Below are 26,284 nucleotides of genomic sequence, written 5' to 3'. Positions count from 1 at the left end.
AGCTGCCAAGACTTCAGGATTACAATCTCTGAAGCCACAGCCTAAGCTCTACATTGACCCCTTTCAGCCAAAGCTGGAGTGGCTGGGACACAGGGCACCAAGTCCCTAGACTGCTCACAGCACAGGAACCCTGGGCCTGGCCCACAAAACCACTTTTTCCTCCTAGGCCTTCAGGCCTGTGATGGAAGAGGCTGCTGTGAAGACTTCTGACATGACCTAGAGACATTTTCCCCATTGTCTTGGGGATTAATATTCAGCTCCTTGTTACTTATGCAATTCTCTGCAGCTGGCTTGAATTTCTTCCTCAGAAAATGGTATTTTCTTTTCTATCACATTGTCAGACTGAAAATTTTCTGAACTTTTATGCTCTGCCTCCCTTATAAAACCAGATGCCATTAAATAGCACCCAAGTTACCTCTTGCATGCTTTGCTGCTTAGAAACTTCTTCCACCAGATACCTTAAACCATCTCTCTCAAGTTCAAAGTTTCACAAATCTCCAGGGCAGGGGCAAAATGCTGCCAGTCTCTTTGCTAAAACATAGTAAGAGTCACCTTTGGTCAAGTTCCCAACAAGTTCTTTATTTCCATCTAAGACCACCTCAGCCTGGACTTTACTGTCCATATCATTATCAGCATTTTGGGCAAAGTCATTCAGCAAGTCTCTAGGAAGTTCCAAAGGTTTCCACATTTTCCTGTCTTCTTCTGAGCTCTCCAAACTGTTCCAAGCTCTGCCTGTTACACAGTTCCAAGGTCACTTCCACATTTTGGGTATCTTTTCAGCAGTGCCCCACTATACTGGTACCAACTTACTGTATTAGTCCATTTCACACTGCTGATAAAGACTTACCTGAGACTGGGCAGTTTACAAAAGAAAGAGATTTGATGGACTTATAGTTCCACATAGCTGGGGAGGCCTCTCAATCATGGCAGAAGGTGAAAGTCACATCTCACATGGTGGCAGACAAAAGAGGAGAGCGTATGCAAGGAGACTGCCATATTAAAACAATCAGATCTCGTGAGACTCATTTGCTATCACAAGAATAGTGCAGGAAAGATCCACCCCCACAATTCAATGACCTCCCACTGGGTTTCTCCCAGGACATGTGGGAATTATGAGAGTTGCAATTCAAGATGAGATTTGGGTGGGGACCATATTATATGGTCACTATCAAAAGTTCCCAGCTGTGAACATAATAAAAGTCATCACAAGCCTTTAGATTTGTTCACCGCTACATCTCTATCACTGAAGGCATTTATGCATCTCATCATTCATGTACCTACTGAGCACCTTACTATGTGCTAGCAGTGTTGAGGTCCTCAGGGAAGGTAGTGAATAAGACAGATGGGGTGTCTGCTCTCCAGAGGCTCACATTAGATGAAGGAAAAAAGACAAATAAAATGAACAAGATTTAAAATCATGATATGTGCAATGGAAAAATTAAAACAGAGATATGAAATGGTGAGTAACCAAGGGAGGAGGGAAGAACATTCTTTTCAAAAGGTAGTGAAGAAAAGTCTCTCCAACCAGATAGTAAAGAGCTGATCATAGAATAATTTTGTGGAGTAGAGTGTGCTAGGAAGAGAGAATGGCAAGAGAAAAGCTCTTAGGCAGAAACAATCTTCCTGTATTTGCAAAACATAAAGCAGCCCAGAGTGGCTGATGTGCAAGAAAAGAATGGTAGGACATAAGATCTGAGAGAGAGAGAGGAAAAAAAAGAGGCCAGATCACGCAGAGAGAGCCCTGGAGGCCAAGAGATTTTTGACAGTTTGGATTTATTTTGAACGCACTATCAAGCCACTGAATAGTTTAAAGTGACAGGATGTAGTCAACAACTTAATACCACTCTGTCTGCCATGTGGATAATGAGCTTAGTGAAGGTGGGAAGTGGGTAAGGATGCAAGCAAGAAACTTCAGAGGCCATTTCAGCAGGGTGGCTGGTGACATAAACTGAAGTGGCATGTTGGAAATGGAAAAAATGTGAACGGTTTGAGAATATGTTTGAAGTAAGGTTGAAGGAACATGCTGGTAGATTGACTGTGAAGGGTTGAGGGAATCAAGACAATTAAGAATCAAGGACAATGTCTGTCTCTTTAGCTTGAACCACTGGAGAGTACCATTTACAGAGGTGGGGTTGAGGAAGGTACAAATTGGAGCAGGGAGTGACAGGGAGTTCTGCTTTGACAATATAAAACTTGACATAACTACTAGACATCCAAGTGGAGATACAAAGTCTGCAGGTGAAGACACAATTTTAGTCCTCCAAATTGAGATGAGGACTGGAAATATCCATGTGGGAATCATTGGATATAAAGTGGATAGAAGCCATGAAATGAAATGAGATCGTCTAGGAATTCAATAGATAGATGGGGAGACAGAAGTTTCAGCCCAGAGGCAGGTCAACCTTCAGAAGGCATACAGAGGAGAAGTAGATTGCAAAAGAGACTAAAATAAGACAACCAGTGAAATAAGAGCTTGTGGAATCACATCAGCTGAGGAAAGAGAAGCTTCTAAGGAGGGAGAAACAAATCAAATTGAATGCTGAAGAGGCATTGAATAAGATAAAGACACAGAAGTGCCCACTGGTCTAGGCAACACAGAGGGTTTTGACAATCCTGTGTCAGTGGAGTCAGGGGGACAAACGTGGATTATGGAAATAATGGGGGTGAAGTAGATAAGACCATTAATAGAGATAAATACCACTTTAAGTAGTTTTGCTGTCACATGGAAGGGTGAAACTGTATATTAATTGAAGGGGAATGTAAAGGAAAAAGATATTTTTCTGCTGTTTTAAGATGGAAGGCACTCTTCCACATGTCTGTGTGTGGATGGTAAAGGGCTACAGAGAGAGACAAAATTGATGATGCAGGATGTGGGGTATTTGGGAATTCTGTATCATCTTTCCAATATTTTTTTTGTAAATCTAAAACTATTCTAAAACAAAAGGTTTATTTTTTAAAAATGAGGCAGAAGAAAGAAAACATTTAGGAACAAAATCCTTGAAAGAAGATGGTCTTAAAATCCCAAATACAGAAGGGCTGTCAGCAAATATCGTTCATTTGTTAGTGAATAACTGAATGAATTTTATTACATTTTATAGTTTATAAAATGTATATCCATTCACTCACTTGTACCATAACATTAGGAGGAAGTTACTATGATCTCATTTTCTGAGGTGAGGAAACTGAGGTTCAAAAAAGTAAGACTCTGGTTGAGAACAACACTTTTCATTAGCCAGAGAAATTTGGAGGACAAAGGTTTATGAACACGTCATTTCCTTAAGATGGGTTTCAACATGTTGGTCCTGTGAGGGTTTATCTGGTCAGATATTCCACAAATGTTTATCTTGGGTCTGAGTTTTCTCTTCTGCAGAATAAGAAGATACCAAAAAAATACATATTTAGGGATCCTTTAGATCTAGAATTGCCTGACTTTAAAAAATTTTGTTGCATAACTGCTTGTGATTAAAGGTGAAAATGGTTAAGGGTATTTTCCAGGAAGAAAAACATTAAGCAGTAGAGAGAGCGATCTGAGAGCTCATCAGGCCTTGCCCACTGCATGTTGCCTGGAGGGTCTGTTTACAGAAACAGCCACTGTGATAGAATCTTCCATGTTGCTCCATGAGGAGGTGTTGACAGCATCACCTTTGCTGTTCTGTATGTGTTCAGTGATTGTGAATAGATGCATTAATACTGAGTCAGCTTCTTTTGCTGAGTCCCTAATGCTGAGAGACTAATGTTGAGTCCCTCCTCCCCAGGGAAAGTCATGAGGAATCAATAAAATCTCTGTCTACAAATCACAGGTCATTCTTCAGAGCCACTCACAAAATCTCTTAGTTATCCAATTACATTTTTTCGCTCCCTATTCAGTTTCTAGTCCTACAATGAGCCTGAAAATCTGAGAAATTTGGGAGCATCACCCACCAGATAACAATTATATTTCTAAAACATTTTAGATTAATAACTGTCAGGTGGCAAAATTCCTTTATTAATTCAAGTCCATTTAGTAAGCATGTATTAACAGCCTGCTTACATTCTAGGCTTTGTGTTCAAATTGGGAATAGAAAGATGTATGATATATAGTCCTTTAACTCAAAAAACTCAGCCTACCAGGACAATTTGAAAGTTCATTATTGTTTGTAGGAATCACAGCAATATCAAGCCTAATGCTCTAAGCCAAGGCCCCATGATGCTATTTCCCATCTTCCTCTTTTTGTTTGCAGCCTCCTCAAGATCTGCCCTGAGCCAAGTCCAGTTTGGCCAATGGAGAGAGCACAGTAAGAGTTCAGAGGTTGAATGGAATGTGGTGTCAAGATATTTATTCCCTTGTCTCCACATCTGCATGGTCACTGTTAGCTGGCAGCATCCTTCAGCTTTATCCTTCAGGTGGTCCTCTTCTCACAGCCTTCTGCCTCAGGTCTTGGTGACCACCCCCTCTGCTACCCCTTCAGCCTAGGAGTGAGTGGCACCTCACTGTTACTAGCCCTCAGGGTACTCTGTGATTCTTTTCTTATCAATGGCATGATACTGTTGCCTATGGCTTTATAAGCAGTTCCTTTATTCAACTCCCAATCCTAATTGTGCCCTGTGTTTCTCATGGGGACCGTGACTGATCTGCACCTACTTCATTTGAGTTTGCTATAAACTCAATTCTTCTTTAGTAAATGGTGAGGCGCCTTAAGAATGAGCCCCTTGAGGCAGGGCAAGAAATCCAGAGGTTTAAGTTCCAGTTCTGGTTTTGCTGCCTTCTGGGGCAAGAAGTTGACCATGTTAATTAACGTATTAAACGTTAGCTTCCTCATCTGTAAAGTGGAGATTAAAAAAAAATCTATCTTATGGGTTTCTTGTAAAGATTAAATAGATAATGTATTGTAGCATCTTGTAGTTCCCAGAACAGTTTCTGAACATACACTAATCTCCTTCACCTTTGGAGTTTTTTTTTTTTTTTTTTTTTTTTTTTGAAACGAAGTTTCGCTCGTTACCCAGGCTGGAGTGCAATGGCATGATCTCGGCTCACTGCAACCTCCGCCTCCTGGGTTCAGGTAATTCTCCTGCCTCAGCCTCCTGAGTAGCTGGGATTACAGGCACGCACCACCATGCCCAGCTAATTTTGTATTTTTAGTAGAGACGGGGTTTCACCATGTTGACCAGGATGGTCTCGATCTCTTGACCTCGTGATCCACCCACCTCGGCCTCCCAAAGTGCTGGGATTACAGGCGTGAGCCACCGCGCCCGGCCCACCTTTGGAGTTTTAAAGAGAGGTTTTGAGGTCTTTAAGAATTTCTGAGAGAAGGTAAGATACACCTCCAACGCCTCTCCTGCAGAGAGCCTTTTTTGATATTGAAACTGGAGTTGACCTCTTCTTAACCCTAAATCCCTGGGCTCTTTGTTTAAATTTCTTTCATGGCATGGTTTATATTTTGCCTTGTATTTCAAATATTTGCTCCCATCTTACTGCAGTTGTAAATTTTATTTTTCTTGGAGGTGATTTATTTTTATAACAATATTGTTTATTACACATAAATATATAGACACAGATATAAATAGGTAATATATATCTATTATATGTTTATGTAGCATACATATATATGGAGAGAGAGAGAGAGAGAGATGGCTGTTTCCAAATTAAAACATATTTAATGCTTTTTAATATATAAGTATATTAAAAGTAAATCAATAGAAAGAAGAAAGGAGTATAAATATCACCAGAATATAAATGTCATTACATAAAGATGACCAATGGTAATATTTGAGGGAACAATTTCCCCCTAAATATCTCTATACACCTTTATATACCCACACACAAACTCACTCACTCATTCATGAAATTTTATCAAAATGGATCTTAACCACTATGATATTTTGCCTGGCCCTATATTTTAACTTACTTTGATTTTGTCTATAAATATATGAAAATCTCTTCAACTAATTCAAATATCTCCTTCTTTATGACATTTTGTTGTTTGAAAAAAGAAAAGACTCTTTCGTCTTAGCTTGTTAAAAAATTACTTTCAACACTTCTAGGTTCTTTTCACCAAAGATCATTACACTTTCTATGCATGCAACAAGATAACCACATGTACCCCTACAAATACGTAAAATATTATGTGTCAATTTTAAGAAAAGCAGATTCAGTTTTCTTTTCAATCTGGAGTTCATTGAAAGTTCCATATTATATCTATGGGTTGTGTTACAATGTAATTGAACATCCACGTCCCCACCACATAGTTTCACACTCAGTATCTGCCCCATCCCAATGTAAGCCTACATCCCCAGATCCTCAGAGGGTGAGGCTTAAACCTGAGAGTAATGCCTGCAAAGCTCTTCCCACAATTCTATTTATTATCTCCTTGGCCTCTCTCTGCCACCTCTCCCAGGTCCCTGCAGCTTCCGCAGGTCTATCCACATCACACTCAGATCTCAAATTCTGTCCTCTGTCTTTTTCACAAGAAATGCAGTCATAAGAATGGCATGATATTCAACCACTTTATGCACAATACGGGAATGTCACAGGACAGTGGATCTCAATGCACGCCCAACATTCTTTGCCAACTTTACTGCTCTCTTTCCTGCTCCACTGCTTCCCATGATGGGGTTCTTTGGAAGATGTGTTCTAAGCTCCCTCTCCTGACATCACTCCACTGCTCTTCTCACAAGGAGCAGACTCACCAGGTCCAGACTCACCAGGTCAGCTCACCTTCCCCAGACTGGAATGCAAGTTAATCACATGCTTTTCATCTTCTTACAAGGTCATCATCCTTTAAATACATCTTTTTGGAGTTCTCTCCTCATAGAAGCCTCTCTCTTTCCTTGTCTACTAAACGCTTTTTTTTGAGGTTGAAATGCTTACAGGAAGTTTTGTATGAGTGTGACCCTTATTTTCATTTTGTGCTTCTTTTTCCTTCTTAGATAGTTGCATCAGCTTTCTATTCTCCTGCCTAAAGATTTCAACCTTGTCTTTATAGGTGGTACTTGTCATGCCTTTGGTGATCCCAGCCAGGGTGTGCAGGTGGCTCTAGTCTATGAATATCTCTTTCCTGGGCTACTGTTGCTACTGTTGCTACTGTTGCATTGCTTCTTCTCTGTGGTGACTGAAGCTATGCTACCCCTTTCTCTCCTTATCTGCCTCTGCACAGATTGCTGCATCAGCTGCTTTTCACCACCATTCTTCATACTTTCTGCAGTCGATCACAGAGTGAAGCACATTTGTTTCTCACATAACCCAAGCCATGAAAATAGAATGGATTTGCATTCCTGTCTTATAAATGAGGGGAAAACATATGACTTATATCAGTAAATTTATAACAGATGAAGGCTCAGAAATATCAGGTCTCTCTTCCTGTCTTGTTTCCTTTGCCTGACTTTTCCCTGCTTTCCTTCTTTCTTCCTTCAAACAAATTTTCACTTGACTTAACTCTGAACTAGGCACTGAGGATAAAATGACAAGCTAAATAGGCATGGAATCCACCCTCAAATGATACTTTATTACAAAGAGAGTTCCTTTGAAGAAAAGCAATGTGCTTTGAGAAAGGTTGACAAGAAGCTCTAATTTTGTCAAAGAAATCTCCCTGAATTGTTGCTTAAATCAGAGTTTCTTCCCCTTAGATGTAGTGACATTTAAGGCAAGATAGTTCGCTGTTGTTGCAGACTGTCCTATAGGACTGGGAGATATTTAGCAGAATCCCTGTGCTCTACCCACTAGATGACACTCACACCACCACCCTATTGTGACAACCAAAATGTCTCCAAACATTTCCGAGTATTCTTCTGGGAACAGTCCAGTTCACACGCGCACACACACACACACACACACACACGAACAACTGACCTAAAGTATGAATAAATTCACAGTTGTGAGTGTGTGTTGGGACAAGGAAGTGTCACATAGAGGAAACTGCAGTATGTGCAAAGGCCCTGAGGCCAGAGGGAACACAGGAGGTACCAAAGACAGAAAGAATCTAGGTTGCTGAGGGCTTGGAGAGAGAGGGAAGGGCGCAATCTGAGGCTAAGAGTAAGTGAGGACCAGTTTCCTTCCTGTGTTCTTTCTTACTTTCCAATATATCATTCACAGAGCAAATGTAATTGCTGCATTAAAATATATGGTATCAGATAAAGTCTACATAGAAACTTATACTTTGCATTTTTATTTTACTTGGTTAAAAAGTAGCTACTGTAAGTTTATATATATTTTCTATTCCCAAACAATTCCTATGGAGAATTTGGTAAGTACTCCACATGCCATCTTGAGATTTCCTTCTGTGAGTTGATTACTTTTGTAATTAAAAGTGTAATAAGGGATCATTGTAGATAATTTGGGAATTACAGAATGATAGTCCCTCTACATTTTGTATATTTTCGCATTCTCCTGCTTTACCATTTCTTTATATGTAAAGTATTGTAATTATTTGTTTAAATGAACTTTTTGTCCCCATGAAATCATGAGTTTCCTAAGGCTAGGAGTTTATTCTGTACACATTTATATCCCCAGTGCCTAGTGTAATAGATGGTACCTCAGAGGAGCTCATCAAAGGATTTTTGAAGTGACTGCATGGCTGGATGAATGAAATGGATGTGATAGGTAGAATGGTAAGGGAAAGTTATCTAGAGTTTATGAGTGAGCTTAGTTCTATGGGGATACTAAATATTATGCAGCAATATTGAGAATAAATAAGAAATGCCCAAAAGGAAGTCCAGCTCTGTAAAGTAGAGTCAGTTCCAGGGTATGCAGAGGAAGATAGAAAGTGCTATGACTTGAAGGGTCTCTTACATGCCCTGAGCCTCGTTGGCAGCAAAAAGCATAAAGATATCTAAAAGTACAGCTGTCACAGCTGGGCTTCCTAGTCAGCGTAGCAACGTAAACAATCCTAACATTTAAAATGTTAACTTTAAAGATAATATGAGTTTAAAAGGAAGATATGGGAGACAAGGAGACCATTCCAAAGACTGAACAACATACAATAGAGGAAAAGAAATCAAACTGAGAAGAGGATAGAAAACATAAAAAAGGAAAAAATAGATTTCAGAGGTACTTAGGAGATGACTGTATGAATGTAAAGAATGAGAAAGAAGAAATGGATGAAAAAGGTTATGGAACTCTAAGCCTAGACAAGCACATGTATTGTTTCTATCATTGTATTAGCCAATATTGAGAATACAGTACAAGATATGGGTTTGGAATATTGGGTGAGTGTGGGATGGAGGAATTTATTATTCTCACTTCAGCATATTGAGTTTGTGGTGGTTGAGAAATATTCAATTAAAGATGTTGGAAATATACATGTGAAATTAAAAGGGAGAGGGAAGTTAAAGGAAGATGTTTTCTGTGTTCACATAGTTCTTTAAGCATAATTCCATTTATGTCTCTGCTTTATCCCTCTGTTTGTATCTCTTTCCACACTGAACTTCAAGGTCCATAAGTCAGATACTTTTTTCCTGTTCATTATCTTTCTAGTGCCTATCACACAAAAGTTGTTTGGTGAATGTTGCACTTATAAATGGTCATTGAACTTTGAGAATCATGAGATGGAAATTAGTATTTGTTAAAGCCATGGAAGGAGTGAGCCTGTTCATAATGACTGAGGAGACGGCTAGGACAGAAACTACTAGAATCTATGGAAGAAGAAGGGAAGCCCACATAAAGAAGACTGAGAACCAGAGATAGGAGAAGACCCAGAAGGAAAAGGAAAAGTTCTCCAAAATTCAAAGGAAAAGAGGATTTTTAAAAGAAGTCATGATAGTGTCAGTGCATTAGAGATCAAAGAGGATGAGGATGTAGGGCACTCACTGATTTTGGCATTTGGAAATTAAGAAGTCATTGGTGATTTGAGCAAGAGACTTTATTGTAAGCATAGTTTTTAGTCAATTCAAAAATATACAGATAATGAAATGCATATAATGAAAGCATACTAATCTTTCAGACATTTATAGATGATACAAAAGAATAAAAGTTATAGCTCTAAAGAAAAATTATGCTAAAGGAAGATCTAAGAACAAACATTTTCACAGGTTGAGGGGAAGGAGCAAAATTGAAAAGCTGAAGACATAGGCAGGGATGTTTAGAAAACACTTGTAGATTTCTATACTATCAGGATTTATAGAAAGTATGTCACATTCCTATTCATATCTACTATCCATTTAACATTTTTCTAGAAAACTTAATGTGGTCTTTTGTTGGTTCATACCCACCTCAATGTTTGAGCTGCTATATCACAATATCAAGGGTCACTGAGATGTCTTTTAGTGTCATCTTGTTGGAGAAAACCACAGACTTCCATGCAACTCACTGCTAATGAAAACATTTCTCAGTCTTGCCTCACCCTTTTTCTTGTTTCCTGCAGCAGTAAGAGACTCCAAGGATAAGCGGCCAACATAATCATCAGTTTGTGGAGCCCAGTTTCGCTGTGATCACAGATAGCAGTCCATGTTATTCCTTATGTCACCAAGCAAAAGAGCGTGTTCATTAGGTTTTGATATTATTATTAATTTCAGTAGTTTGTGAATACCATTAAGAATTATTTTCATTACACCAGAATCAAGACTGACTTTAAATCAGACTCTGCTCCACATTAAATCTTATGTTTCACCATGTGTCTCTAAGTTTACTCCACAATATTTTGAAATAATTGACTAATTATAGTTGATTTTTGTACATTGCTAAACTCTCTCAGCATGTGTCTTAAATCTGGTTTTGTGGATAATCAGTCAGCCTGAAACAAAATTATATATGAGTGTTTCTTTTATAATGCACTGAAAACATCAAAAGTTTACCTCATTAATGCTAGCATGGTACCTATTTTTATTAACAGCTTTTAGCTCTCCTTTTGTGGTTCAGGACAAGTAAATAAGGTAAGGTCAAAACATTCTTTGAGAGTTGACCTAATTGGAAATCTTTCCCATTTCTCTCTCTTCTGGGTAATAGAGTTGTTTTCCACCAATGTTTTATTTTGTTGGCTCAAAAGTAAACAACATTAAGCTTCTTACCATTTCAATCTGTTCCAGATCTTCAGTCCCATTTGAAACTCAGAGACTGTTTATTCAACAGAATAAGGTTTAGTTCATTCAGTTTGAGTTTGGAAAAAGATAATGTGTGCACTCTCTTATTTCCAATATTTAGTGAATACATTCATTGCTTAATTTTTAAATTCTGAACTGGAGCATAAATCCTTCTGGAATAAAAAGCACAAATTGGTTTCACAAGAACTATTAGCCTATTTGGGGTGGCAGGACTGGGATTTCCATGACTAGCCTGTGTTATAACCTTCCGCTTTAATTTTAAATAGTTAACACAATCTAGAACCTTCCCCTCAGCTACAAATACCACATAGGCTAGTGCAGTACAAAAGTATTAGAAGTTAAATTTTTGGATCCATGACTTATAGTTAGCTCTCAGTGAGCTGGAAATTGAAACATCCACTAAACCATAATCTAATCAACCTACACACTTGGTCAAATTTCAGGATAATCAGACCTGTTGTTGCTGCACAAAAGGCTGCTGTTAAATGTCAATCTTTCTATCACCAACAGGAAAGTCTACTTCCATGGTGTTTACAAGTCCAGCTTTGGAAAATCTGGTCCTAATCCCAGACTAACTTCCTCTGTGATAATTGCTAACATAACAGTATAACACAGCAACCTTGTTAATGGATCTCTTATTTTAGAAATCCATCAGATACCCAGCTGCCTCCCTGAAAAGGGCTTCAATTTATGCAGATGCCAAAGATTGTGTTTCTTGGGACCCAAATTAACCCAAATGGCTTCCTTCCCCCAATGATGTGACTGATCTGAGCCACAAACTCAGTCATACTCTGAGCCCAAACTCCTCACTTCCCAGTTTGTGAAGCACCTGAAAACCATTGAAATAATTTTGTCTGATATAACCACTGTAGAGAAACTGGATTTTGGATGTAGAGAATTTAGTATGGGATGAGCCAAGGCAAGGTTAAGCAAGTCAAGCAGAGGGATTTTTGCCTCTCAATCTTGGAATCCTTGGTTTGCAGTAAATATAAAGAGGGAATCTGCTTCCTTTAGCACACTGTCCAAATCTCTTTCAGTACATGAACTGGAGGGAAGGCAAGAGGAAATTTATCAATCCCTTGTCTAGTCTTCTAATTAGACCATAGATTTCTTTCTTTATTTATTTTTTATTTTTTTTTACTTTTAGAAACACCCTGCTCTGTTGTCCAGGCTGTAGTACAGTGGTGCAGTCATAGCCCACTGTAGACTTCAATCTCCTGATATCGAGTGATTCTCTTACCTCAGCCTCCTGAGTAGCTAGGACAACAGGAGTGTGCCACCATACCCACTAATTTTTTTAAAATCATTTTTTTAGAGTCTCACTATTTCCCAGGCTGGTCACAAACTCCTGCCTGAAGGATCCTGCCTTGGCCTCCTGAGTAGCTGGAACTATAGGCACAAGCCACCACTCCTGGCTAGATATTCTTTACATAGTTTATTTACTCTTAAGACAAGTAATTTGCAACAAAAGAAACATGAAAATTCATATATTAATAAAGAAGAATAGTCGTGATACATCATTAAGTGAAAAACAGAATTAAAAACTAGTAAAAGGTAGGGCATTTTCAAATTTTGAATAAAAACATTTTTCATATTTATCTGTTTGTATGTACTATGTCTCTGCTTATTTCCCACTGTGGGACTGGAGGAGGAAGACATAAGACTGTTAATTTGATTTTAGAGCCTTTTATGTTTTTGAGTTGTTAGAACATTTACCTTTTACTTTTATAATTCAAATAACCAAAATTTTTTTAAAGTCAATCCCCCCAAATATGTACATGTGACAGACACAGGAGGAAGAAACTATATATGTGTGTCTATTTTAATTTAAATAGGATTAGGTTTCATATATATATATATATATGTACATGCATATTTATATTGAAGATCATGTAGAAATGGAAATTGTTATCCAAATACTTCAATGACTTGTGTGGTGGGTTAAAAACTATGAGGATTTGGAGAAATTGCAGGCAAAAATTTACAGCATTGTCTGATGGCAGAAATGCAAAGGGCAGAATGATTGCTGAGAAAAAGAACATCTTGGAAGTATATTTCTTTGATTTTTTTTCCCCTTGGACTCTATGCCATGAAAGGAAAACTGTAGGTCTGGAAATTTGAGGGGTATAATACAGAGAAACTTCCAAGTCAAAAATTATTTCATTTTTGGGAGATGTCTTGCACAGACACAGCCTATGAAGTTGAGATTCATCTAGAAACACTCCTGTTTGTTTTTGATAGCTGAGGGTGAAGGGAGAGCATGAGAGAGATTTCTAGCTTAAGAGGCAGAAGAGGTTAATGGAGGGCGTGGTAGATAGCATGAAATAGGAAGTTGAAATGCAGAGGATGGTGAAACTATCCCTGCAACAACTGGAGCCAAGCTGAGTAATGAGTGCAGGCGTGTCATTACTCACCAGGATAGAGTTACAGCCCAATATTTTCACACACTGTAGTAAAGTCAGCTCTGACCATCTGGCCCAGGAAACAATGGGGAGGAGTCACACAGGGGTAGGGTGACATTCCCAGAAGCCTTGTCTTTGAAGAATAAACCCTTAATGGGAAGAGCACAGCAACAGCAGGAAATTACTCAAAGAGCAGCAAGAACAATTAAAGAAATGTACCTTTGGGGGCTTCCTTGAATCTCAGGTGTTCCCAGCATTGGTTTTTTTAACAGTTAACAGTCTTGCACATACTACTGCCTGAGAATAGTATCTACACTCACCTCAGTGTCCATTTTTATTAGAAATTATGCACCCTGGGATATTGGCAGGACTTTACAAAGGGAAGATCAGAATGAGAACATTTATATCTAACATTCTTCCACATTCCTGCATTTCAAAGTAGGACAAGTATCAGAAATTTGCAGCATTTGATAGTGTCTCATTTCTGATACTAGCCCAGGGTATCCAGTCATAAAAAGTCACTTGGCCTTGTTTTTTTAACTGTGAAAGAAAAAGAGTCTATTGACATAAGTCCAAGAGATTTGGGGTGCAGTCATGATTATTACAAGGCATTTAAAGGAGAAATCGGAGACCAATTCTGTTCCATCCTGAGCATTTCTAGGCATAGTAACAAGGTATGTTAGTTCATTCTCATGCTACTATGAAGAAACACCTGAGACAGGGTAAGTTAGAAAGAAAAGAAATGTATTGGACTCATAGTTCTGCATAGCTGAGGAGGCCTTAGGAAACTTACAATCATGTCAGAAGGCACCTCTTCACAAGGCAGCAGGAGAGAGAAGAAATGCCTTCTGCCATGATTGTAAGTTTCCTGAGGCCTCTCCAACAATTTGGAACTGTGAGCAAATTAAACCTTTTTTCCTTATAAATTACCTACTCTCAGTATTTCTTCATAGCAGTGTGAGAACAAACTAAGATGGTAAATTGGTACTACAGAGATTGAGGTGTTGCTATAAAGATACCTGAAAATGTGGAAGCAACTTTGGAATTGGGTAACAGGCAGAGGCTGGAAGTTTTTGGAGGACTCAAAAGAAGACAGGAAAATGTGGAAACCTTTGGAACTTAGTAGAGACTTGTTGAATGGTTTTGACAAAAATGCTGATAGTAATATGAACAATGAAGTCCAAGCTGAGGTGATCTCAGAAGGAGATGAGGAACTTCTTGGGAAGTGGAGCAAAGGTGACTCTTTCTATGTTTTAACAAAGAGACTCGTGGTATTTTGCCCCTGCCCTGGAGATCTGTGGAACTTCGAACTTGAGAGAGATGATTTACAGTATCTGGCAGAAGAAATTTTTAAGCAATAAAGCTTTCAAGACTAAGGAGAGCATAAAAGTTTGGAAAATTTGAAGCCTGACAATGCAATAGAAAAGAAAAATCCATTTTGGGGGAAAAAATTTAAGCCAGCTGCAGAAATTTGCATAAATAGAAAAGCTGAACATTAGTCACCAAGACAATGGAGAAAATGTCTCCAGGGCATGTCAGAGACCTTCAGAGAAGCCCCTTATATCACAGTCTCAGAGCCTAGGAGGAAAAAATGGCTTAGTGGACCTGGCCCAGGACCCCCCTGCGCTGTGCAGCCTCAGAACATGGCACTCTGTGTCTCAGCTGCTTCAGTTCCAGCTGTGCTAAAATGGTCCCAGGTACAGCTCAGGCTGTTGCTTCAGAGAGTGCAAGCCTCAAGCCTTGGCAGCTTCCACGTTGTGCTGATTCTGAGGGTATGCAAAAGACAATAATTGAGGTTTGGGAACCTCCACCTAGATTTCAAACAATGTATGGAAACACCTGGTTGTCCAGACAGAAGCCTGCTGCAAGGGCAGAGCCCTCACAGAGAACCTCTGCTAGGGCAGTGTGAAAGGAAAGTATGGGGTTGGAGCCTCCAAACAGAGTTCCTACTGGGGCATTATCTAGTGGAGCTATGTGAAGGTGGCCATCATCCTCCAGCTCCCAGAATGGTAGATCCACCAACAGCTTGCACTGTGTGCCTGAAAAAGCCACAGACACTCAATTCCAGCTGTGAAAGCAGCCAGGAAGGGGGCTGAACCCTGCAAAGCCACAGAGGCAGAGCTGCCTAAGGCTGTGAAAGCCCAGCTCTTGCATCAGCATGACCTGGATGTGAGATATGGAGTCAAATAAGATCATTTTGGAGCTTTAAGATTTAATGCCTACCTTATTGGATTCTGGACTTGCATTGAACCTGTGGCCCCTTTGTTTTGGCCGTTTTCTCCCATTTTAAATTTACCTAATGCCTGTACTCTCATTGTCTCTAGGAAATACTAACTTGATTTTGATTTTACAGGCTCATAAGTGAAAGGGATTTGCCTTGTGTCAGATTACACCCTAGACTCGGACTTTTGGGTTAGTGCTGGAATGAGTTAAGACTTTGGGGGACTGTTGGGAAGGCATGTCTGTGTTTTGAAGTGTGAGGACATGAGATTTGAGAGGGGCCAGGGTGGAATGAATGATACTATTTGCCTCTGTGTCCTCACCCAAATCTCAACTCGAATTATAAAAATCCTTCTGTGTCAAGGGTGGGACCAGGTAGAGAAAATTGAATCGTGGGATTAGATCATGGAGGTCATTCCCCCAGGCTGTTCTCATGATAGTGAGTGAGTTCTCATGAGATCTGATGGTTTTATAAAGAGCTTTTCTCCTCTTGGCTCTGTACTTCTTTCTCATGACAGCCTGTGAAGAGGTGCCTTCCACCATGATTGTAAGTTTCCTGAGGCCTCCTGAGCCATGTGAAACCCTAAGTCAGTTAAAAGTCTTTTTAAATAAATTACCCAGTCTTGGTTATTTCTTCATAGAAGCATGAGAACATGAGGACAAATACAGCAAATGATTCAGTTATCTCCACCTGATCCCACCCTTGACGTGGGGATTATTACAATTCGAGGTGAGATGTGGGTAGGTACACAGAGCCAAGCCATATCACAAAGATAAGGGCTGTCTCCATTCGTCTCCTCATGCAATAGTTTATGAAGAGTGAATTTTTAAAGAGTTACAAAAGTACGAACATTAGAGGTGTCTGTTGCCAGTGTTCTCCAGGTACCATCAATCAATGAATTTGAAGTTGAAATACTTTAAAAAGAAGAAACTAGACCAGGTCATTTTACCATTGAGTGAATCAGGAGCAGCATCTGTTTTCTATCCTGATTCATTTCTTCTGGGAGTTTCTTCCTCACAATCCTTTTTCTCACAAAGTCATTTGCTTTAACTTTTATTTTATTTTTCTACAAATGGGCATCAGATTGAGCCCCACCCCTTTCCCCATGGCTCTTGGCAGCACCTCACCACAGGAGTGGAGCAAAGACCAAGGCTATAACTGATTCCCATCACATAGGTCTGGCTCATATCAGGGCAGCAGGAATGATCTGTTACGAACAGGGACAAAAATGAAGTCTAATGACAAGAAAACAAATGAACCAACCAGCAGTTATTTCCCCAAATGAATTCCTGAATTCAGTTTTCCATCCTTAGACACTTCACTGGCCATGGAACAGAAAGGCTTGTGTTCTTCATTTGTCTCCTCCAGAGGGAACTGAGACCAGAGCCTTGATCTAGGTGTGCAGAGTCTATGGTAAAGATCACCCTCTTCTCTGCAGAAGGAGGGTGACCTTAGATGGGCCCCTGACCATCGCCCTGCCTTTAATAGTTGACTCTACTTTTAGTAAAACATTGGTCAAATTCCCATAAGCCGGCTTTGGGGACTGTCAGAAGTCTTGTGGTAACACTGGAATTTATTTTCCGTAAAAATTGGAGCCAAGCAAGTCTTCCGAGACAGTCTGAAGATCTTGTCAGATCTGGAAACTCAGTTGGCTGCCAAACAGCCTAAATCCAGAGCTTATCGGAGCTTGGCACCCAAATACATTCAGAAGCTTGAATTCAGAAAGACCTTTTTTCCCCTTGTAGTATTGCCTTTAGTAAACATTCATTTTTTAACTTCCAGATCTGCTTCTGAGTTTCTAAAAGGAAAATTCCCCTCTCCCCAACACACACACACACACACACACACACACACACACACACACACACACACTGAAGAGAGGAGTAGGTCAGCATTTTCTGGGGCCAGTGGGTTGTATCAGTAAGAAATGGGCTACTGGGGTGGGAGTCAGAGACCACAGGAGCTGGGAAGAACACAAGGCGGAACCCGTAATCCATAGTCCTGGGGTCAAATCTGCTTCCCTCTCTCTGCTTGGTAATCATGTCAACAGTCACTCTCATTATAAGCCTGTTCATTCATCAAAGAGGATAACATTTGTTATGTGGGGATAAAGCCTGCAGTTTTATGGCAATGCTAAAACAAAAGGGATCAGAAATTAAGACTTTTTGAGTCCGGCATTATTACTTTTGCAGCTAGAACTCTGAGGCGCAGAGAGGGAAGGTGCCTACCCAAAAGCTCTCAAAAGAGAAAGTTAAGATCTGACCACAGGTTGTCTGATTCTCTACAGGTTCCATGCCCTCCCTCTCCTTAACGCCTGCCTCAGGGAGTCTACCCAGTGGTTTCTGCCTTTGTGTCTCACTCTTGAACTCTGTCCAGTTTCTCGGTGGAGAGATGAATTGTTAGCAAGATTGCTGGAAGAAACAGCTCAGGGCTCAGACTCATGAACACCAGAGAAATGCACTCTTTCCTCACAGTTATAAGGGACCACTGGACTCTGATCAAGAAGGTGAGATTCTAGATTAAGTGGTCTTGTGCCAGCCTCTGTCAAAGTGCAGCTCTGAGAGCATCAAAAATAAGAGAGATGAGGAGGGAGGGAAGACAGAAACAAAAAGAGGAGGGAGGAAAGGATTTGGGAGGAACTAATGTTAGAAAGTGGGAAGAGAGGATGAGTAAGAGGAGGTAAGAAGACAGAACATAAAGGAGAAAAGCAAAGGAAAGGAAGGAGAGAGAAGGGAATTACTAAATAACAAGCCGAATTGAGCATATCTTTTTGTTATTGGTTCAGAAACTCCAAATCTGAGCATCACTTAAAGTCTGCTGTGTGCTCCAAGGAGCAAAAATATACTTTGGGTTAAATGCATCCTGGAATCCTATTTGCATCCTGAGCAGTCAGGAGTCCTTCCCATGTCCATGCTTAGAAGAGGGTGGACAGGGGACCTTCATTTCCTGACCTTCGACAGATCTCACTCTGGATACTGCATAAATTTTGCTAAGGGTGCTTCCCAGTCCTATTCCAAACTCACCTCAGTTTGAGCTCAGAGAAAATGTTGCAGTCATGAATTTTCTTTGGTGACTTTTCATCCAGAAACTCTACGAGAAGCCTCTAAGCCCCTTAAACTGACATATATGTTAATATCCTTTGTCCAGCCAGGAGCTGCCTCAAGCTTTTCTTTGCTAAAGTCTGTGGGTGGGTGCCTTTGAACTCCAGATAGCTTCCAGATCTTGTGTGAATGCTGTGAGTGGCAGCATTCAACCAGAAATGCCTGGGGCTGCATGAACAAAAATAGCTGCAGGGACTAAGTAGCTGCTATTTTCCCTGACTCTTAACACAGTTTGCTCTGGCTCTTGAATACACAGTGCTAGAGGGACAGAGATGCCAGTTTGAGACCCTGACTGCTTCTGGAGTCTGTTACATCTGTGAACACTGGCCAGACTCCTGGGCAGGGCCCACGGTAGATCTATTTGCTTGAGAGCTTGAGAGGACCCCTGGGAAAGGACTGAGGGAGGCAGACAGATGAGCTTACCAGAAACAAAGTCCCAGTGTCCAAAGGGGCCTGGGGTTTGTGAGTACAGCTTTGTGTCTGTAATTTGGATGTCTTCCCTGTTAAGAGGGATTCTATGAGTAGTAAAACAAAACAAAAGTGAAAGAACTGTTTATACTGAAAACTCTGCTTTGGTAAGCCTTCAACAAACTGTAAAGCACAAGGGGAGGGAGGCATTCTCCCCTTGGTGAGAACACAGATGGGCTGGTGCGTAACGCCTGAAATTCAGGGCCAGTGTTACGTGCTGCTTTGATATTTGGTGAAACCAGGAGCACCTCAAAAGGCCTAACTACACATTCCTCTCTTCACTTAGCTCCCACAGATAATGTCCCCAACCAAGTAATACTCATCAACTGGACCACATGCAGTTCCTGCTTATTCCTGAATAGTGGATTTCAGTTCCCTGCCAGCCCAAATAAACCAATGATTTTCTCCCATAAGAAGCAGGGGCACCTCACCCTCTTGTTACTCTAAGGCCTGTCTCCCACACTCTGGTCATTCACTCTGTTCTTAAGGTCCACTCTGTGGTCCTGCATGATGTGTGTTGTGGTCCTTTGCCAGACTGTGGGTGTATATAGCTAGTAAACTGTTAATATCATCTGTTCAGTGCCAGATGCCCCCCCAACCCTAAGGGGGTAATTCCTCCCTCACCAACAAGGGGAATAGGAGGTGACCATACCAAGGTATGGGGCTCTCATTGTATTAGCAATGATGGTGGAGGTGTCCCGTGTGCAGCAGAAGGAAGTACCAGCATCAGGAGATAGGACAAGCAGCTTTGGGAACAGCAGCACATAACATTCCTTATGTGGAAATCAACATTCTAATGGTCAAAAGTTGGAGAAGCATGTGAGAAGGTAATATTCGCCATCTCCTGTGGAATAGAAGACTTTCCTGAAAAAATGCCTGGATTCTAGCCCTTATTAACTAGTTATGTGACCTTGGGGAAGTCATTTCACCTCTCTGAGACTTGGTTTCATCTCTGAAATGCACGAAGCAAACTGGACTGCATGCGCATGGATGAAAAGGCTGATATGTAAGTTCTGGTTGAGGAAATGGAAACAGCATTAAAAAATCTGACATCTACCTATTAAAAATCTGACATCTAGCTATTAAAAATCTAACATCTATATATTCATACACTTCTGTCTGAACCCCATTCCTAGTCCTTTTTTTTTGAGACAGGGTCTCACCCTGTCACCCAGCCTGGAGTGCAGTGGCACAATCTCAGCTCACTGCACCCTCTGTCTTCCTGGGCTCAGGTGATCCTTCCTCCTCAGCCTCCCGAGTAGCTGGGACTACTAGCATGCACCACCAAGCCCAGATAATTTTTGTATTTTTTGTAGAGACAGGGTTTTGCCATGTTACCCAAGCTGGTCTCCACTTCTTAGGTTCAAGCAATCTACCCACCTCAGTCTCCCAAAATGCTGGTATTACAGGCATGAGCCACTGTGCTCGGCTCCAGCTCACGTATCCCTGTTATTACATCTCCTTCATTGATCATTTAGAACCCAGTGTAAGTCAGGGTTTTTGGAAAATATTTGCTAATGCAGGTGACCTCTGTGCCAAATTATAAAAGCATGAGGCAGACAAGGGAGAAATGAAAACGTAGTCTAGACAAGGTGCCTGGGTAAATTGGCCTGTCTCGAGTAAAAAGTCTATATTGGAGAGAAAGAAGAGATTTATTAAGACTGAGAAGAAAAAATGGGTAGAGAAGATGTGGCTGGAAATAAAACTCTGGCAAGGATAAGGACCAGAGAGTCACCTGTTTGCTGGGTGGTCTCAGGCAAGTCACTGAACCTGGATAGATCTGAAAAAGAGACTAGAATGTGTGTATAGGGTTGGTCACCTGGCTACATTGTACCTAGGTTGTGCAGCAGTGTGGATAGAAAGGAGTCTAACTCCCTGGAGAAACTTGTCTCAGAAACAGTGTTGCTCCAGCAATGTGTTTTATTACCCCAGTCATATGTTACAATGTTGGGATTTCCACCTGGATGATAACCATGTTGTGTGCAAGGGATTATGATCTGCTAGCCGTGGAGTAATTGGTGGTGTCTATTCTAGACTCAGGCTGAATGCAAGCCCTTTGGTCTTCACATCATTATTCTATTTTCTACCTCTATCTAGACGCCAACGATGGACCAGTTTCTGGATGGATATAATTTGTTTCTTCAAATTCTTCTGCTTCCTTTGTGTGGTGTCTCTGGGTGTCCTGTGATGCTGATATTTCAATGATGGGCAAGCATGTACATTCTTTGACACAACTTGAAAGTATCTGGGTCAAGAGATCTGGTCTCACTCACACGTGGAGGCTTAATGAGATCCTGATGCTTAGATAAGCCAAATCACAGGCCCCTGGATTCTGAAAGGCCATGATACAACTGCCAAAGGGTCAAGCCCCTTTTCCATCCTTTATCCATACACATGGAATACCTTGATTAGGAGCCATAGGAAGGCAGGCAGAATGACACAGTCTTCAGTGATCTGGAAGCACCCACATACAGGTAGATATTTAATAAGAATCCTCAATAAAAGTCACATTTTCTTTCCAAAATGTCATTTCTCAAGTTCAATCAAGCCTATGGCCAGTTAGCTCAGTTAAGCCAAGAACAGGCCAAGTGGAAATAGCCAGCAGATGCTCAGTTATATCCTTATATACAGTACAGTAGATAGAGTGGTTAGCTGTAGGGTTGCTCTTATTTCTGGGACCTTGGGCTGATTGGAGCTCCAGTGAATTGGTCCAAATATAGTGGCAGAGGGAAGCCTGCAAAGGACATATGTAAACATCTCAGGGAAATATTTCCTTCAAACCAACAACAATGACAAAACTCTGGTTGAACCTCTTCTTACCTTCAGAAAAATGGCATAGCATTGTTTCCTTTCTCTCCATATTTTTTATGTTTCTTAGTGCTCAGTGTCTGTTCTTTTGCTGAGTTTTCTAATGTGATGATTTCCATTAGGTTTACACTACGAACATAATGCGAATGAGATTTTCAGATCAATTCCTTTACTCTGTTGTAATGTTGTCAAAAGTTGAACACTCCTTGTGTCCCCAAATCTCTCTAAATTTCCCACTTTACTTACTGGGCTCTGGGCTCTTGAAAGCATCGATTCTGTCTCTGTCTTTGCACCCCTGGCATGTGCTATGGTAACTGTACTATACTCAGCATTTACTAAGTGTTTCTTGAGATAGTGAAGTACCAGATACCTAATGAGATCTTGATAAAGGAGACCAAAAGAAATGAATCATCATCCATCCATTTATTCAACATATATCTAGTGGAAGACATAGCAGTTTTTTTTAAAGTCTCTGCCTTTAAGATATTTGCATTCTATGAAACAGTGTGATCCACTACTAGGGCACCTTGCATTCATGGTATTTTGTTGTATACAAGCAGGGGATGGAGGGTGAATGAGAGACAGGCTTTTTGCTTTGTATGTATGATGCAGACATTATTTTTCCTCCACTCAAGGAAAAGTTGATGGCTTCTTTGGAGGTAGAGAAGGAACAACAAAAGGAGTATTAACAAAGAAACCCCAAACATTTGGGGGGGTGGAATTTGTGTTAAAATTATGCCTTTCATCCCATCCTAAAGAGCAAGTGATGTTGTAGAATGGTTTATAGGAGAAAAAATATGAACTCTGGATTCCGTATTTAGACAGTTTCCTTCTTATCCAGACCATTTCCTCTTGTTTCCTCAGGTCTCAGTTTCTATGTCTGAAATCAGGGAAAATAATTTCTCAGACATTTTGCAGGATAGATGTGAGACTGAGGAAGGGAGCAAAGAATATAAGCCCTTCATTAGGTTTTAGGACATAGAATAATAGATAACTCTTCCCTGAGCTCTACCTGTAGATAGCCACTGTTCTAAGTCCTTTATAGCATTAAACTTCACTGCAAAATTGGCAATATTACTACCTTTGAGAAAAAATGGAGTCCAATTTGCTCAAAGTCATCCAGCTGGGAAATAAGGGATGGGGGCAGAATGAGGAATTAGGCAGCCCGACACTACAAACACTGATCTCAGTGCTAGACCGTACTTCCTCCATGGAGAGCATGTGTACTCTCTCTCCTATGCTGCACCAATTGCTGAATATGGTAGAAGCACAAAATCTTTTCAAGGTTGGTCCTCTATAGACTTTCTCATCTTCCTCACATTTCAGAGCATGCTCATCTGCCATGAAACAGTCTGGATGGAAAAACTGGGGGCCTGAGAAGCAGCCTCTGTGACAGTTTCATGCCTGGAAATGTAATGGCTTGTGGGTCCTTCTAGCTCTCGGAATGAAGAGCAACTGACCTCACTCCTTCCTGTCAATGATGGCATTCAACTCCAAGATCCAGAAATCAGTGCTTATGTCCCAAACACAAAAACCTCTATTGTAAGGAGCTCATTGGCACTTGCCTATGCACTTAATTGTGGAAAAAGATATAGAGGCAGACCTATTCACTCACATACATAGCATGACATACAATGACCATACAGGTACAGAAACTTCCCAAAAGAAATTGGTACATCTCTCTACATTGATAGATTAGCGATAGAGACAGAGATAGAGGTAAGATGGAGATGGTGATGGAAATGGAGATGGAGATAGACTAATACATATTGGGGTAAATGTCCCATTTGCCTTTACGGATCAAGGACAAGGATATTTATTTAGTCGTAGTTCTGAAGTTAGAGGATAAAAGCCAAATTGTTGAAAATTTGGGCTCCTTCTGATATATTTTTTTGCTTCCATGTTTTGGAACGCACTCTTGACTTTTTAGCAGTCCCTCAAATTGCTTCTCTTTCTTGATGCACCCACACTGTAGTATGTCAGCAAAGGATTGCAAATTCCTCCTCCAAAGGGCATCAGGTTCGGGGATAAGAAACCACTTAGACCCAGATGACTAAAAATTATGTACACACAAAGGCAGTATAAAATCCTTAAGTTACCAGTAAAAAATAAAATAGCCAGAACAGTCCGGCTTGAGACCATTGGAAATGATGTATCACATCATGAGCCCTTTTTTGCTGACTTTGATTCTTTTGGTATTATTATTATCAATACCTGGATTTATGTCATGTTCAACTCTCAGTGAGTTAGCTGCAAAATAATTGGCATGCATTGGACTGGGAGATAATTCGGTGTTCCTGAGATGAATTGAGAGACCGAACAGGAAAACACCTTTGAAGACTAGGAAGAAGGATCAAAGGTAGGTAAGTCTGGCATATTCTTAGGAAGGGAACTTCCTGATCCTTCTGCCTTAGGAAGAATATCACATTGACACTTGGGTCTGGGAGGAAACTGAGGCCACGTGAGGGAGAGGTTAGAGAGGAAAGAATTACTGTTTTTAAATGTTGTCTTTATCCCAAGCACTTGTACATACATACATTGATTCGAGTTTGATTTTCGTAAGCACCTGAGGTGAGTACTACCTCCAATTATACAGATGGGGAAGTAGGTAAAACCTATTATTTGAGATTACACATTTGGTAAGTGCCATTTCTGGAACCCAGATACCTCAATTCCATCCTCCTTTACTTATCCAAATTCTCCCACCTAGGGGAAAACTAGGGACCCGCCTGGACTGAGAATTTCTTAGAGTGGACGCCATCTTGTGAGGGTTCTTTACTTGAAATTGTATTTAACACTGAGGTCAAGGGGACAGAAACAGCAGAGAGTAAAGGTGGAAGCAAAGGTCAGATAGAGGCGCCACAGCAGATCTCTAGCCCTGAGAAGGGTCAGGCACAGAGACAGAAGCCAGGGTAAACACAGGGGCTGGAGAAGCAAACTGAGGTGTATGGGGACTATGGGTGAAGGGGAAGAAGGAGAGTGTTCTTGGGTGGATATTTGGAAAGATGCTTTGGCCAAAGTGGGCTTTCATATGACCTTCAGCATGATGTGAGGCAAGGTCATCCGTGTTTAAAATTCCAGAGTTTGGTCCTTTTTTGTTTGTTTTTGATAATTTACTCATTTCATTGAATTCCCACCCTTTTCAGGGTCATGCAAAGATATAAGTTCTCAAGGGTGAGGTTCCAAGGGACTTTATCACTCAGCTAGCAGCTTGCCTAATAGTATGCAGGATCAGATATCGAGCTGTAACTATTCAGCTATAGATACCAGCTTCCTGTGTTTGGAAAAGGTAAGGAAATTGTTCATTCATTCTATAAATACTTGTGGAGGATGCAAAAATGGAACAGCGCCATCATGGAAGTTCAGATAAAATGCTGGGGGAGTTTAGAGAAGGAAGCTGGCATTTGAGCTGGGACTAAAATCCACCCTAGCTCTTGTGTGTGTGTGTGTAAGTGCATGCTTTCAATGCCTTCTTGTAGGAATGACGTTTGCATTAATCCCACTGTATTACAATTATCCAGTTACTTGTCTGCCTCTGCAGTCAAACTGAAAGGTTTTAAAGGGCAAGGACTGAAGCTTGTTCATCATGGAACGTATACTACTCATAATAGCAGTATACATTTGGAAAATCTTTGCTAAATTTTAATTGATTTTAAATTAATGATCAGACCCAGAGTTTGAAAAATCTGACTCCAATTACAAAACCCAGTCCTAAGATTTGCAATGATAATAATCCAGTGCTCTCCCTATAAAACAACAGGGCTTGTGATGTTACCCTCCTGAGCAGAGCTTACAGTGTAGTTTTCCTGAATTTCCCACAGAATCAAAAACTGCCACAGACCTGGGAAAAATCGACAAATATTTTATCAGAATAATCAAATGATTTGACTTACAGCAAAACACAAATCAGTGTGACTTCATAAAATATTTTCTTCATATCCTGGTCATTTTTTTCATTGTATATAATCCCTAGCAAAGAAACAGAGGACACGCAGACTGTATGCCATGAAGTTTCACATTAACTTGATTTGACAAAGACACAAATAATGCACAGACCATCTGTGCATGAGAACCAGATATCTCATTTGCATTTGGGTTTTTCCAGTAGAAGTGAATGTGGAGGGCTTGAGAAATGCATTAAATTTATTTTAATTGACATAGACGTAGAATGTTGAAACAAATTATTTTCCAGGAATCAAATGCAAAGGTCAGTGTGTGCACTTGAAGGGGTATGAATAACAAGGAAGAAGGGCAAGGCAGCTGAGGCCTGCACT

This window comes from Aotus nancymaae, unplaced genomic scaffold, assembly GCF_030222135.1.
Source record: "Aotus nancymaae isolate 86718 unplaced genomic scaffold, 86718_ANA_hifiasm-v0.15.2.pri h1tg000072l, whole genome shotgun sequence".
Classification (NCBI taxonomy): Eukaryota; Metazoa; Chordata; class Mammalia; order Primates; family Aotidae; genus Aotus; species Aotus nancymaae.
The sequence above is the reverse complement of the archived record's forward strand: the minus strand, read 5'-3'. Positions refer to the sequence as shown.